This window comes from Scyliorhinus torazame, chromosome 7, assembly GCF_047496885.1.
Source record: "Scyliorhinus torazame isolate Kashiwa2021f chromosome 7, sScyTor2.1, whole genome shotgun sequence".
In the NCBI taxonomy this organism is placed as follows: domain Eukaryota; kingdom Metazoa; phylum Chordata; class Chondrichthyes; order Carcharhiniformes; family Scyliorhinidae; genus Scyliorhinus; species Scyliorhinus torazame.
Genome location: NC_092713.1, coordinates 151,187,738 through 151,204,796, shown reverse-complemented (window position 1 = coordinate 151,204,796; position 17,059 = coordinate 151,187,738). Strand labels below are relative to the sequence as shown.

At 49.3% G+C, this 17,059-nt stretch overlaps 1 protein-coding gene across 1 annotated transcript in view; it reads right to left on the bottom strand.

Annotated features, from left to right (window-relative positions):
* Positions 1 to 17,059, bottom strand: part of fam163aa (family with sequence similarity 163 member Aa) — a 650,732-nt gene that overhangs the window by 36,511 nt on the left and 597,162 nt on the right. Inside the window, exon 3 of the mRNA XM_072511626.1 lies at positions 13,327 to 13,448. The gene's annotated coding sequence lies outside the window, so the exon portion shown is untranslated. The remainder of the gene's footprint in view (positions 1 to 13,326; positions 13,449 to 17,059) is intronic.

The window sequence follows — 17,059 nt, the reverse complement described above, 5'->3', positions numbered from 1 at the left end:
ACTAATCACAATTCCATCTCCATTAATAAAGGGAGCTTGTTTCCATGTTTGTTTCCCTCAACATCACTTAACTCACTCTGAAATCCAAGCCCATGAGAGACTTGAATACTGCTCCATATCTGGGGAGGGATGATAACATCTCTTTTGAAGTCCTGAAGAAGGTAAAAGAGATACTTGTCATTTAATCAGTATCTCACTCTCTCGCATCTAACATCCAAGTCACCTTTGGGTTCCAAACAATCTTGGCTTTCGCTGTTTTAACATTACTACCCCTTGGATTATAGACCACACTGCACATTCTCCCTCCTTACTCTGTTGTGATCGTACGCTTCTTACTCTGTGGATCTCAGCCTTCCCATTCCCCCCACCACCAATCCTCAAAGTTAAAACCTAAACTTGGCATCATTTAAGCACTACTTTCTAAGGTGGCAAATGGAGTTTAATGCAGAAAAGTGTGAGGTGATTCATTTTGGAAGGAATAACAGGAAGACAGAGTACTGGACTAATGGTAAGATTCTTGGTAGTGTGGATGAGCAGAGAGATCTCGGTGTCCATGTACATAGATCCCTGAAAGTTGCCACCCAGGTTGATAGGGTTGTTAAGAAGGCGTACGGTGTGTTAGCTTTTATTGGTAGAGGGATTGAGTTTCGGAGCCATGAGGTCATGTTGCAGCTGTACAAAACTCTGGTGCGGCCGCATTTGGAGTATTGCGTGCAATTCTGGTCGCTGCATTATAGGAAGGATGTGGAAGCATTGGAAAGGGTGCAGAGGAGATTTACCAGAATGTTGCCTGGTATGGAGGGAAGATCTTATGAGGAAAGGCTGAGGGACTTGAGGCTGTTTTTGTTAGAGAGAAGAAGGTTAAGAGGTGACTTAATTGAGGCATACAAGTTGATCAGAGGATTAGATAGGGTGGACAGTGAGAGCCTTTTTCCTCGGATTGTGGTGTCTAGCACGAGGGGACATAGCTTTAAATTGAGGGACGATAGATATAGGACAGATGTCAGAGGTAGGTTCTTTACTCAGAGAGTAGTAAGGGCGTGGAATGCCCTGCCTGCAACAGTAGTGGACTCGCCAACACTAAGGGCATTCAAATGGTCATTGGATAGACATATGAACGAGAAGGGAATAGTGTAAATGGGCTTTAGAGTGGTTTCACAGGTCGGTGCAACATCGAGGGCCGAAGGGCCTGTACTGCACTGTAATGTTCTATGTTCTATGTTCTAATTAACTAGTTCTCTCCTTTTGGTGTTCAGTGCTGTGGGTCTTGAGGCTTCATCCTGGATTTCTCAGGAATTAAGAGAATGAAGGAGAGATCATCACATTGGATACTGAAATTTTAAGCATAATTAGAGCATCATGCAATGCTTTCTGGTGGTGTGTGAGACTCTGCCAGTATTAATTAGTATATAATAAATGATGTACTGGATACATATGGAGGGCTGCACAGGATATCCTCATTCATCAAAGGACAGTGAAGGAGCAATAAGAAATGGTGTGCAAAATTAAAGTGAAGTTGGACAAGTTTAGGAATATTGGCGGAATCTTGGGGCTGCACTTGTCGCCTGTCTGATTGGCGGCGAGGGCGTAAAATCTAGTGGGAATCAGGAAATCCAATTCTGGTCAGAAAGATTGCTTTTCCCGATTTTTCCCATCCCTTGCCGGTGGCATTACAAGGTTCACACCCACAAGGGTGTGAACCATTCATTTCCATTAATTTTAATATTATTAGGCCCAGCTCCCTCATGAACCTCCCCTCACGAGATCTTCAAACATGGCCGACGTGGCAACAAGTTTGGCCTGACGTGAGACAGTTGAGGCGATTCATCTGGGGGAAACAAAGGTAAATAGAGACCCCCAGGGGGGGGTAGAGGGACATGCTCGGGCAGTGCCCTGGCACTACCTGCTGGCACAGGTCACCAACCTGGCAGTGCCAACCTGTGCCAGGGGCCAGTGCCGATGTGGGCCTTAGTGGGAGTATCATGGCGGGGTGGGGAGTGGGGTCTTCTACATGTAGTGGCCAGATTTGGAGGGAGGGGTGGAAAATGGACACTAATTGGGATGTATTGCTAGCGATGAATGGGGGGGGCGGGGGGGGGGGGGGGGCGGTTCCCGGTGATGAATATAGGTGGGGGGGTGCTGCTGGGAATTAATTTTTTTGGGGGGAAGGGAACAGCCACCAAGACCCGTGTTATGTGTGCTGGCGGCTGTTTGGCTGCAGTGCTGGCCGGGTCTGGGTGCCCTTTAAAGATGGTGCCCCAATCTGTGTAGAGCCAGTTGCCAGTTCGAAGAGTCACCGTCCCACCAGAGAGACTCCGTAAACCATGCCTTTTTTTAATGCCAAAGTGCCTCGAGGTTGCATGGGAAAATTGCATGGTGTCTGGAACTGGAGAGTTCCATGCCAATGTTCTGTGAGATACTGACACTTCGCCAAATTCTGGTAAGAATCCACCCATTTTGTGTGAATCTGTCGTCAAGGCGAAATATTTCAAATGAAACACTGTCCCCTCGTGTGCCCTTCATTGGGGAGTGCTGCTCTGTCAGAGGTGCCATCTTTCAGATTAAATCATATAGATCATATAGAATTTGCAGTGCAGAAGGAGGCCATTCGGCCCATCGAGTCTGCACTGGCTCTTAGAAAGAGCACCCTACCAAAGCCCACGCCTCCACCCTATCCCCGTAATCCAGTAACCCCAACTCACCTTTTTGGACACTAAGGGCAATTTATCATGGCCAATCCACCTAACCTGCACGTATTTAGACTGTGGGAGGTGAACGGAGCACCCGGCAGGAACTCAGGCAGACACGGAGAGAACGTGCAGACTCCGCACAGACAGTGACCCAAGCCGGGAATCGAACCTGGAGCTGTGAAGCAACTGTGCTAATGGCTGTGTTACCGTGAAATGTCCTCTCAGGTGAGCCTAAAAGAATGGGCGTGGTGCAGTGGTTAGCACCACTGCCTCATGGCGCCGAGGACCCGGGTTAAATCCCGGCCTCGGGTCACTGTCTGTGTGGAGTTTGCGCATTCTCCCTGTGTCTGCGTGGGTCCCACCTCCACAAACCCAAAAATTTGTGGGGTAGGTGGATTGGCCACCCTAAAATTGCTCTTAATTGGACAAAAGGAAGAATTGGGTACTCTAAATTTTTCAAAAAAGGTGGGTGTACAAGTTTACACAGCATTATTTAGAATATTTATTCCTGGTGTCTTGGCCAAAATGTGTGCCTTAACCAAATTATTGAGCCCGATCAGTTAGTTCTTATCATGTGCTGCTCATTGGATCTTACTGTGTGCAAACTTTCTGTTGCATTTCCGATATTCAAAAGTGTTTGGTTGGTTTTAAAGTGCTTTGGGACGTCTTAAGGTCACGAAAAGCACTGTGTAAATGCAAGTCTTTCTTTCTTGGTGCTTTCTTACCTACTCTCTTCAATAAAGCCTGCAGGGCAGCCACAATTGCATAGTGAGGCTTTTCATGAATATTTTATTTACACTTAAGTACCACGGTTCATTTGATTTTTCCTCTAAAGCCAAGGAGCAGAGACTCATGCAAGTGTAAATAATTGTTTATTTGTGAAGGGTCACTTCTGATCATTTTGTAAAACTATTTACCCTACTTGTGGACTTCAAAGTACACATGTGCTTTAAATCAAGATACTTCTTTCTTGAACAAGGCCGCACATTATCACGAAGTGTCCCCTCGACTGACTAAGTGGCAGGCTAATCACCATAAACTCAGCAAATGAAGAGGACTTTGGGGATTTTCAGTTGCTAAATAATAAAATTAAAATCCTGCTTTCTAAGTCTAGCGCCGTTGTGCTGAGGATGTGAACTTATTCAGCACTAGTGCAGCTACAATTCAGGGTACAGAGAGGAATTTTAATTTCTAGCCATTGAACTCCTCTATCTGAAATATCTGTGACAATCTCAGCTCCACACAGTTCACTCTCACAAAAACACCGCCTTAGTGTGACCACTCATACACTGTTACTGCGCACAGTTTATAGTGTTACAATTTTTTAGAACAGCAGGGGCAGCACGGAGGCACAGTGGGTTAGCCCTGCAGCCTCACGGCACCGAGGTCCCAGGTTCGATCCCAGCTCTGGGTCACTGTCTGTGTGGAGTTTGCACACTCTCCCTGTGTTTGGGTGGGCTTTGCCCCCACAACCCAAAAGATGTGCAGGCTAGGTTAATTGGCCATGCTAAATTGCCCCTTAATTGGAAAAAATGAATTGAGTCCTCAAAAAAAAAGCTATAAGGAAGGTTAAATGTTATAAAATAGAATATGTGACCCAGTTTGAAGACTGCTCTTAAAATGACTACCGGCTACCAAACGAATTCCAATCATCTTTCTTTTACTCCTGAGGAGGCAAGGATGCATTCCTCAGATATATATGTTTGAAATCCAATGAGTGTTCTAAAAGAATAAACAGAAACTCATCGACTTGATGGATTTTCCACCAAACACAAGGACACAAAATAATAAGCAACTGTAAAGTGTGAAGAATCTTGACCCTTTTGATCACCATAAAGGAGACTTTGGCTAACTGTAATAGAATTACCACTTGCCTCTCACGGAAAGTGACTCGGCATTCTGGTACAGGTCATATGTCAACAGCAGCCATCTTGCCATACCTGTAAAAAGCATTGAAAAGGGCAGGGAAAAAAGCACCTCCACAGTGAACAATTTCAAAGAAACTTCAACCAAGGGAGAGATAAAGAATGGTGTCTAGACACAGCCACACCTTCTGCTGTAAGTAACTAGACAGCTAAAAGACCTGCGGGACAGAAATAAAGAATCTTCCCTCCTCTGTATATACCCTGATTCCACCTACTAAACTCACTTGTTAAAGCAACCTCCAGCAATTCAACAATGGAAGCCATCGCAGCTTCAGAGCCAACTCTACAACCTCAAGAGCTTCACTTTGAGATAGTTTGCAGTCACAACCACTCAACTTTGAAATGGATCAGGCCTCTACCGAATATGGACTAAACTAATCCAAATGTTACCTTCATTTGTAACTAAACTTTGTGTGCATTATGTCATTATATCCATATTTACATATCATGGTGCAATCACACACACACACTGATGGACAGGTAAATGGACCAATCAACACACACACAACATCACAGCCAATCACCAGTGAGAGCACACACACTATAAAACAGGGAACACCACAGTTCCCGCTCTTTCCAACAAGAGATAGCTTAGACACAGAGCTCACAGCGTGTCACTCAGACATACACCATGTGCTGAGTGCCTCTCTAAGATAGTGCTAGGGCAGGGTCCACAGGTTAACTGGTGAAGTACGAACCACAGCCAGAAATTAACAGTTATTATTATTCAGAACAATAAAACAGAGTTGTACCATCTGCAACCGTGTTGGTTCGTTTGTATATCGGAAAACCCAACACGACATGATACCAGGATTGGAAACTCCCCAGCAACTGTGAGACCTACCTGCACATCTTCAGAGATCCGCCATCCTGCGCCATTGACACCATCAGCCCTCCGCAGCCGCTCCAAATCGCTGGAAATCTCGGCGTCAGCTGGAAGCTGTTTAAACAGCGCTTCCAGCTCTTCCGAGAAGCCACAGACAGGGAGAATGCATTGGACACCAGGAAGATCTCTCCCTCCTCCTCTCCATGACAGGGCAACACGCCATCCACATCTACAACTCCCTGGCATTCGCGGAAGGCGAGGACAAGACGAAGTACAAGACGGTCCTTCTAAAACTTGAGCAACACTTCAGCGTCGAAGTGAATGAGAGCTTCGAGAGGTACCTCTTCCAGCAGCACCTGCAGGGTAAGGATGAGCCTTTTCAATCCTTTTTGACACATCTCCGTATCCTCGCGCAGTCCTGCGGCTATGAGGCCACCTCCGATTCCATGATTTGGGACCAGATAGTTTTTGGGGTCACCTCGAACACCCTACGCCAACAGCTCATCAAAATAAAGAGCCTTGCCCTAGCCACCGCCATCGAAACCTGCGTCCTCCACGAAAACGCGACCAGCCGGTACTCCCAATTCCAGGCGGCCGAATCGGCACGGCAGGGGTCCTACGAAGCTGAGTGGGTCCATCGATCGAGTTCCTCCCGGCCCGCGGCCCGGACGAGGGCGGCCATTTCGCGTGCTTTCCAAAGCCTCCCGCGCTTGTACGCGCCAAAAGAGGGGACGTCGGCGCAGAGGGGTGTGACGCGCAGGCGCGCTCTACGCAGGACCGAACTGCACATGCGCGATGGCGCAACGAACGGCATGACGTCACGACGTGCGGCAACTGTGACTCCGCACATTTAAAGCGGCAATGTCCAGCCAAAACCCGACAATGCCTCCGCTGTGGCAAGATGGACCACTACGCTGCCTGTTGTCGAGCAGCTCAACCTGCCAACGCTCCACAATTCCGCCAGCCTCGCAGGGACGTGCGGGCCATTCAGCCTCCATACACCGAGTCATACCCTGACGACGTACAGACCGGTGATACCGACGACCGGGAAGCCTTCCGCGTTGCGGTAATAGACAGAAATCGGATGTCCCCAAGTAGGACCCACCAGCCAATGCCAGTGCACAGCGTTCATCTGGGCGATGAATGGTGTGCCACCCTAACGGTCAACCGATCACCAGTCACATTCCGTTTAGACACTGGTGCCTCCGCCAATCTCATTGCATGGTCAGCCTTCTACACCTGGAAGGTCAAACCACCGATTCGGCCATCCCGCTGTCAGTTGGCCGACCACAACGGTAATGTTATCCCGGCCATGGGGACTTGCCAGCTCGAGGTTGCACACAATTCATACACAGCCACCACTGTCTTTTGAGATAGTTGGATCCTCGAAGGACTCTCTGTTAGGCACACAGGCGTGCAAGATCCTCCACCTCGTTCAGCGGGTACACACTCTGTCTCCAGAAGGCACGTCCGATTTCCCGGATGCAGACTTCAGGGCACAGCTCCACTCGCTCCTCGACCACAACCAGGAGGTTTTCGAGGGCATGGGCACACTGCCCCACACTTACAGAATACAGCTCAAACCGGACGCCACCCCGGTCATTCACGCACCTCGGAGAGTCCCAGCACCACTCAAGGACCGCCTCAAGCAGCAGCTGCAGGACCTGCAGGACCAAGGAGTGCTTTCCCGGGTCACGGGGCCTACGCCATGGGTCAGCTCCATGGTGTGTGTAAAAAAGCCCTCCGGTGAGCTCCGGATCTGCATCGACCCGAAAGACCTGAACAATAACATCATGAGGGAACACTACCCCATTCCCAAATGGGAAGAAATCACGAGCGAAATGGCCCGGGCTAAAAGTTTTACCAAACTTGATGCCTCAAAGGGTTTTTGCAGATTCAACTGGATCAGTCCAGCAGGAAGCTGTGCACTTTCAACATTCCCTTTGGCAGATACTGCTACAATAGGATGCCATTTGGAATCATATCGGCATCCGAGGTGTTTCATCGAATCAGGGAACAGATGATGGAGGGCATCGAAGGGGTGCGCGTCTATGTTGACGGCGTCATCATCTGGTCCACCACACCACGGGAGCACATCAGTCATCTCCAGCGCGTCTTTGCTCGGATACGAGAACACGGCCTGCGCCTCAACCGAGACAAGTGTTCTTTTGGCCAAACTGAGCTAAAGTTTCTGGGGGACCACATATCCCGGTCAGGGGTGCGTCCGGATGCAGACAAAGTGACAGCTAATACAGCCATGCCGCAGCCGGCAGACAAGAAGGCAGTGCTACGCTTTCTCGGGATGGTCAACTTCCTGGGGAAGTTTCCTGGGGAGTCCTTGCCTCCCACACAACAGCTCTTCGCCACCTAGTGAAGAAGACTACGGAGTTCCAGTGGCTTCCCGCACACCAGAAGGAATGGGAGGAGTTCAAGCTCAAGCTCACCACCACCCCGGTATTGGCGTTCTTCGACACTACTCGAGATACAAAGATCTCGACTGTTGCCAGCCAGTCTGGCATTGGGGCGGTATTCCTGCAACGGGACGACACTACATCATGGGCCACGGTCGCCTATGCCTCGCGGGCCATGACCCCCACTGAACAGCACTATGCGCAGATTGAGAAGGAGTGCCTGGGTTTGTTAACCGGCATAGATAAATTCCACGACTATGTATATGGTCTTCTTCAGTTTACCGTGGAGATCGACCATCGCCCCCTGGTCGCCATCATACAAAAGGACCTCAATGAGATGACCCCTTGCCTACAGCGCATTCTGCTCAAGCTCCGGAGGTACAACTTCCAACTGGTCTACACCCCGGGAAAGGACCTCATCATCGCGGATGCCCTGTCCAGAGCAGTGAGCACACCGCCCGAATCGGGGGGGGGGGGTTCGTTTCTCAGGTTGACGCACAAGTAGCCTTCACATCGGCCAGTCTACCAGCTACTGATGCAAGTCTGGCCCACATTCGCCGTGAGACTGCGGCTGACCCCCTTCTACAACGTGTGATGCGCCACATGACGGAAGGGTGGCTCAAGGGGCAGTGCCCACAATTCTACAATGTCCGGGACGACTTGGCCGTCATTGATGGTGTCCTCCTAAAGTTGGACCGGATTGTGATCCCACACAGCATGCACAGGCTTGTCCTCGAACAATTGCACGAAGGCCATCTCGGGGCTGAAACGTGCAGGCGGAGGGCCCGAGAAGCTGTGTACTGGCCGGGCATCAGCGACGACATCGCCAACATGGTGCTCAACTGCCCCACCTGCCAACGGTTTCAGCCGGCGCAACGCCCTGAGACACTTCAGCCCCATGAGTTGGTGACGTCCCCCTGGGCAAAGGTGGGTATGGATCTTTTTCATGCGCTCGGCAGGGAACACATCATCATAATTGACTATTTTTCCAATTATCCGGAGGTCATACGCCTCCACGACTTGACATCATCAGCTGTAATCAGAGCATGCAAAGAAACCTTCGCTCGCCATGGCATTCCGCTTACTGTCATGTCGGACAATGTGCCCTGTTTTGCGAGCCAAGAATGGTCTTCTTTTGCCGCTTCATATGGCTTCACACACGTGACGTCCAGCCCTCTGCATCCCCAGTCAAATGGCAAGGCGGAAAAGGGCGTCCACATCGTGAAGTGGCTCCTCTGACTTCTGTTTAGCCCTGCTGGCCTATCGCTCGGCCCCACTGTCCACAGCTGTTGATGGGTCACGCCCTCAGGACCACTGTGCCATCCATTCATGTTCCTAAACCCGACCATGCTCCAGTACTGCAAAGGATGCGACAGCAGCGTGCTCAGCAGAAGATGGCACATGACACTCGGGCAACTGATCTTCCTGCCCTGGCGCCTGGAGACAACATCCGCATACACCTACCAGAGGGTGGCAGGTTGGCAACTGCCGAGGTTCTCTGCTGCGTGGCTCCCCGCTCGTTCCTGGTTCGCATGCCTGATGGCTCCATTCGCCGGCGTAATCGGTGGGCCCTTCGGCTGCTTCAGCGCTCGCTACGTGATCATGCACCGGTGCCACGCCCTCCTGTTGTCCCTGATGTCGACTTCGTAGATCTTCCTGACACTCTGCCTATTCCTCTCTCGCCCATGGCCAGGCACATTCCTCAGCCGGTGGATCCTGACCCACCCTTGAGGCGGTCAACCCGAATTCGTCGCCCACCTACTAGGCTGGACTTATGAGCCTGTTTGCACATTGGACTCACTGAATTGTTGTGCAATAATGTTAACGTGTTTCTTTATTGTCGTTCCAGGAGTTCTCTTTCGATATTTGATGATTGCACTTGTTTTGTTTGTGGTACAACCTTGTTGCTATGTTGCACCTGACACCTTCCTTCCTATGTATATAGTTTAGCCTCATGTACATGTTGTAAATATTGCACACACATACTCAGTCGCACTCAGTACACACCAATATTTATTACCGTGTAGGCACATATTCCTGTGAAAAGGGGGGATGTCATGATATCCATATTTACATATCATGGTGCAATCACACACACATTGATGGACAGGTCGACGTACCAATCAACACACACACAACATCGCAGCCAATCACCAGTGAGAGCACACGCACTATAAAACAGGGAACACCACAGTTCCCGCTCATTCTACCAGGAGATAGCTCACAGCGTGCCACTCAGACATATACCATGTGCTGAGTGCCTCTCTAAGATAGTGCTAGGACTGGGTCCACAGGAAAGCTGGTGAAGTACGAACCACAGCCAGAAGTTAATAGTTATTATTGTACAGAATAATAAAACAGAGTTGTACCATCTACAACCGTGTTGGTTCGTTTGTGTATCGGAACACCCAACACGACACATTATATATATATAGAATTTACAATGCCGAAAGCGGCCATTCAGCCCATCAAGTCTACACCGGCCCTTGGAAAGAGCACCTACCCAAGCCCACACCTCCACCCTATCCCCGTAACCCGAAAAGAAACCACCCCTTTTCTTTTTAAGTAAAAAGGTTTTGCTGCTGGGTTAATTTAAATCTCATAACACAGGTAAGAAAATTCACACATGTATAAATCCATTGTTATGAGTGACATTGGGGAAACATCGTTTAAAGCAATCATGACATCAGTGTGATCCCTTCAAACACACCCTGCCCAATGTTTACCAGTCAAACATTCATAGAATCATAACATTTACAGTACAGAAGGAGGCCATTCAGCCCACTGAGTCTGTACCGGCCCTTGGGAAGAGCACCCTATTTAAGCCCTGTATCATTCCACACAAGTGCCAGGCAATGACCATCTCCAACAAGGAGAATTTAAACATTCAGTGGCATTACCACCGCTGAATCCCCCACTATCAACATCCTGGGAGACACTCCATTGACCGGAGACTTCACTTCCCCAGCCAGGCAAATATTGCGGCTACAACAGCAGTTCATTGGCTGGGAATTCTGTGGTGAATAAATCACCTCCTGACTCCCCAAAATCTGCAAATTCCCCTCCAAGCCACACACCGCCCTGCATATATTGACGCTCTTTCATTGTCGCTGGGTCAAAATCCTGGAATTGCTTCCTAACAGCACCATGGCTGCACACTCACCACAGGGACTATAGTGGCTCAAGGTGCCAGCTCACCACCACCTTCTCAAGGGCAATAAATATTGGTCCTGCCAATGATGTCCATATACCTTGAATGAGTCTATATAAAGGAAAATGTAGTGTAACCAAATGCAGACTAAAGTTGTCTACCCAGCCCCATCATTACCATCCAGTGTCTCCAGATTACAGACTCAGTTTCTCTCAGTTTTTGACTGGAGATGACTGTATATTTTGTGCGGCCACATGGTGCTGGGCAGTCAGGTACTTGATCTTTCACTGTTTGGTGAGCCTTGCTTCATTCATCTTCTTCAGGGATGAATAAGTTTAAGTAATGAAACCACAATGTTTACAAGCATCAACCACATGGAGTGCTGTCAATTTCCAGCTCAGCACTTCAAAATCACTCAAGCATGAAGGGGTGTCATTGAAATGCGGTTAACTCTCTTTGTTATGGTTGATGTTTGTAAACATTGTAGTTTCAGCACTTAGACTTACTCATTCATGAAGAAGATGACTGAAGCAAGGCTAACAGCTGTTTTGTGGGAGCTGTCAATCACAGCCCATGACTAGAAAAGAATGGCTTGCAGCTAATGGATCTGTGGGGTTTAAACTCAGGTCACAACTGTTCTCCTTCAAGGAAAGGGCATGTGGCGCTTCTAGGTAAGTGTTACAGATGTAATTTTGTTCACTGCCCCTGTCTGGACTGCTCTCTAGCTTCCAGACAGGAGTCTCTTTTCTGGGTGTCCCTGGGGGAGTTGGGTATGGGGGGGGGAACAGTTCCTCTATGTGGGGGAACCCTGTGGAGCATTCATTTAGTTGGAGGGTCCCTGTGAGGGGGGGGGGGGTGGTGAGAGGGGGGGTTGGTTTCATTTAGTTAGTGGGTTCCGGGGCGGGCTCCTTTAGTTAAGGCTCTCTGGTGGACTCTCCATAGTTAAGAGGTCTCTGGGAGGGTCCCTCTAGTTAGGGGTCTCTGTGGGAGGTTCCTTTAGTTAGGGAGTCTCTGTGGGGCATCCCTTTTGTTAGAAGATCCCGGAGGGGTTCCCTAGTTAGGGGGTCCCTGGGCTGTCTTCCATTTTAGAGGGTTTCTGGGGTGAGGGGGCGGTGGGGGTGTCTGATAGGGGAAGGGTGGGCTGGCAGTGCATTGTGGGGGAGGGGTGGGTGTCAGACTTTGGGGGTAACTCCCTTGAGGAGTTACCCCGATGGCCCACTGCGAGGACCACCACATCAGGTTCACGTTTGGTGGTACCTATTGTAATCCACAGCCCACGTGATTCCCAGCCTAGAGGACCGGAGAATCTGGTGCAAGGCTTGCCAAGTGGATGCAAATTGGTCATTAGGACCCATTTGCACACATTTACATTCTCCCACTGGCGTGCGGCCGCGACCCTGATTTTTCCTGGACGCCCAATTTCCGCTGCTTCGGGGACCCTGCTACAGGTTGCGGGCAGCGGAGAATTTAGCCCAGTCTAAATTGTTCTTTTTACAGTTGGTATTCTTGCGAATTGTCCTGATGAGTGCAAGGCAAAAAGCTTCGACACAAAATGTATCTTTTTTCAGCAATATTCAAGTTCTGTACAACCTACCGACAATTGCTGCTGCAATTTGTTATTACGTTATTAGCCAGGCATTAGGATGTAAAATTTTTACTGATCCCACTGTCCCTCTCTCCGTCTATCCCATTCTCATGTGTTCCCAGACATCGCAACATGCCCGTTTTTCCTGTTTCTTCCTCGACACTCTGGTATTAAGACGGTGATTAATATGAGAGCTTGGTCATGTGGAAAATATCTCATTTGGTATCACTGATTCTTGCTGACGTTGACAGCAAGTGCCTTTGCTTCTGTTGACTCCTTCTGCCATCAAACATGGGGAGGACTGGGTTACTGCTGACTACAGTGTTGTTCACCTCCTGCTCTCCCTCTAAATCTCATGCCCCCTTAATGAACTGTGAAACCCCGAGCCAAACACTAAAAGATCAACCGAGAGTTGGCAAAGATTAGGCTGTCAGCCCAGCAGTGGAGGCTTGAGCTGGCTGGCTGGCGAAAACATTTAAATAAAATCCGTATCACTGAGCTCTTGGCCTCTTGCTACACATCACTGAAACGATCAGGGCTTCACCTCCAATCAGGGGGGAATGTCATGAGCATTTTGTTTACTATAAGAAAGCACCAGTTATACAACACTCCCATCAACAGCACATTGCAAACTGAACAAAGGATTGACGTGATGGGGTTATAATGCATGGCCTGTATTCTCAGCTTTCTGCACAGAATTGCGTATAGCAGGAAAAATGTAGAGGGGCTTGCACTCACATTAGAATAGTTGATGTTGCATCTTGTTTCTTTTCACATGAGGCTCTTTAGTTGTATATTTTGAATGCAGACGGGCTGTCTATCCTTCTCCCTCTGTCTCTCTCTCTTTTTCACTCCAGTCCCTGAAAGATAAACAATTCATGGTCAGTGTTTGAACTCCTCCAGTGTCACCTGCTCATGATGGATGACAGTGTTGTTCATCGTCAGAAACATCCATTTAAAGGGAAACATTCTCTCAGGCATCAAGTCACCTCCGATACACTCCATAATGTCAACTTGACTGAGACAACTAGACAAAGACGTGCCTTGTTGAGCACAGAGTGACCTCCAGAAATGAATAGCCCCAGTTGACATTTTGCATTTAAAGACACAACATCTATCATATTTGTTTGCGTATCGAGATAGGGCAGAACAGAAGAGAACATTTGACAGCAGTAGCCACTCACAGAGCATATGATGTCTGGCTGTTTGATCGTTGCTTGCAATCATCATTTAAAATCACAGTAAGTGCTGAGAAATAGGAGAAAAAGAATCTGTGCACAAGGGTTGCCAACTCTGGCTTTATGTATTCCTGGAGATTTCATCAAATGACATTTGATCACATGACTGCTGATGTGATACTTAATCACATGACAGTTGATGACGGTATTAACTGCAATGACGAACAGCAGACTGCTTTGACAGAAACTACATTGATATCAATAACTGCAGCTAAAGATTTCATAGAATTTCATGATTTTTTGCATGGCAGCAAGTTTTAATGATCCTGTGGAGACCAACAAATCAAACAATCCAAATTTACTGAATGACCTCAATGAAAACCGATGACAATATTTCACTTTTTACAACTTGTAGTTTAAGAGTCAAATCAAAGTCAATAAAAACTAAACATGAATGAACAGACACACGATGGTCAGCATACATTGCAAATTATACATATAACAAAGATAGATCTCACGGATCTACCGAGCAGTTCATTCAGCATATATGACACCAATTTCAGCCTCAAAGCCCTTCAAAGCTCGAAACTTCCTCTGGTAGAATTCCAGCTCTTTTTCTTCAAGGATTTAGCCGCCGAATTTCATCTAACAACAGCTCCCACCCAACCACTGGCTCAGCCTTCAACACAATGGCACACATTTCCAGAACAGGATTGATGGCATGAATCCACCAGCATTACCTTTATTTGAACACACAGTGATAGCTCTCTGCACTTTCTGGCTGAGCCTGGCCAGTCAGTCTCTTTCAGTTACAGGAACCCTTGGCTTTTGTCTGATCCTGGATCCAGCCTTCATCTTCTTCAACATGCCACACTGCACCATCAGATGATCTCATCTTGGATGACTCTGAGTATTTTACCTGGTTTCAACCAGCTTCAATATCCCGAGAAACCAGTTTCCTTTTTGGTTGGGGTTTGATTCAAATATTACAAACTTTGACACAAAGGTCCGTACGCCCAACAGAACATTTGAGGCGGGATTCTTCCGAATCGGCGCGATGGCGCGACGCCGGCGTCAAAAACGGCGCGAACCACTCCGGCGCGGGCCGACCGGAAGTAGCGGAATTCTCCGCACTTCCGGGGTCTAGGCCGGCGCTGGAGGGGTTGGCGCGGCGCCGGAAGGGACCGCGCGAGTTAGCGCGTGCGCAGAACCGCTGGCATGGTTCTCCGCATGCGCATACTGGCTGGCGTATTCTGGTGCATGCGCAGGGGGGTGTCTTCTCCGCGCCGGCCATGGCGGAGCCCTGCAGGGGCCGGCTTGGAAGGAAGAAGTGCCCCCATGGCACAGGCCCGCCTGCAGATCAGTGGGCCCCGATCACGGGCCAGGCCACCGTGGGGGCCCCCCCCCTGGGGTCGGATCCCCCCGTGCTCCCCTGAGGACCGCACCAGCCAACATACCTGCCATACTGTTCAAAAACGAGCGGCCACCCGGCCCATCGGGACCAGAGAATTGCCGAGGGGGCCGCTGCCAACGGCCCCTGACCGGTGTGGCGTAATCCCCACTCCCGGCCAAAAAACGCCGCCGGAGAATATGGCAGCCGGAGTTGGAACGGGGCGGTATTCGTGCCACCCCCTCGGGGATTCTCCAACCCGTCGAGGGGTCGGAGAATCCCGCCCTTGATAAGTCATCTGTTCAGACAGCTTGCATATGCTCCCCCACTGGCCCCACAAATTGGGGATTCCATCACAAAGTTATAAAAATAATAAATAAAACCAAAAATAAACCTAATTCAATTCACTCACTCTCCCATACCCGACTTTAGAAATCCTGCTTCAGGGAGATGAGTCTCAGTGCCTGACCCCTGGAATGAAACACATCGTACATCATTGTGCCTCAGACACATATTTGGTCACCCATATTCCATGTATTGCTGTTTTCTCTCTCCAGTCCCAGTTTGTATTGCTGTCTCCTTTCCCCAATATATCATCAGCATGATTTAGTGACCCCGTTGCCCCGGTGCAGATCCGGACTCAGTGGGTAAATCGCAGGTGAGCCCCAAATTGGGCTCTGCGCCAAGCCCTCACTGGGCGAGGTCCAGATCTGAATATTTAAATGAGCCTAATTGCTTACCGGCAATGCCTGGGAGACCTCGACTGGGCTCCATTTAGCACTGGTCCACAGACATGGCACCTGGCAGGGTCTCCCAGGCTATAGGAGACCCTGGGTAGTCGGGGACAGGGAAGGGTGGCACCTTGACACTCCTCCTGGCACCTAGACCCCTTAGCACTGCCAGCCTTGGGTGGCACTGCCAGCCTTAGGTGACATTGCCAGCCTTGGGTGACACTGCCTGGGTGCCACTGCCAAGGTGTCTGAGGCACTGCCAGGGTGCCAGGTTGGCAGTTTCAGGGTGCCCAGCTGCCAGGTTGGCACTGGTAGGGCTTGGGCCTCGGCCTGGGGGGGGGGGGGGGGTCTTGCCTAGTGGAGGGTGGGAGTTCCTGGGGGGCCTCCCCAAGGGAAGGGGGTTCATTAACAAAGAACAAAGAACAAAGAAATGTACAGCACAGGAACAGGCCCTTCGGCCCTCCAAGCCCGTGCCGACCATACTGCCCGACTAAACTACAATCTTCTACACTTCCTGGGTCCGTATCCTTCTATTCCCATCCTATTCATATATTTGTCAAGATGCCCCTTAAATGTCCCTATCGTCCCTGCTTCCACTACCTCCTCCGGTAGTGAGTTCCAGGCACCCACTACCCTCTGCGTAAAAAACTTGCCTCGTACATCTACTCTAAACATTGCCCCTCTCACCTTAAACCTATGCCCCCTAGTAATTGACCCCTCTACCCTGGGGAAAAGCCTCTGACTATCCACTCTGTCTATGCCCCTCATAATTTTGTATACCTCTATCAGGTCGCCCCTCAACCTCCTTCGTTCCAGTGAGAACAAACCGAGTTTATTCAATTGCTCCTCATAGCTTATGCCCTCCATACCAGGCAACATTCTGGTAAATCTCTTCTGCACCCTCTCTAAAGCCTCCACATCCTTCTGGTAGTGTGGCGACCAGAATTGAACACTATACTCCAAGTGTGGCCTAACTAAGGTTCTATACAGCTGCAACATGACTTGCCAATTCTTATACTCAATGCCCCGGCCAATGAAGGCAAGCATGCCGTATGCTTTCTTGACTACCTTCTCCACCTGTGTTGCCCCTTTCAGTGACCTGTGGACCTGTACTCCTAGATCTCTTTGACTTTCAATACTCTTGAGGGTTCTACCATTCACTGTATATTCCC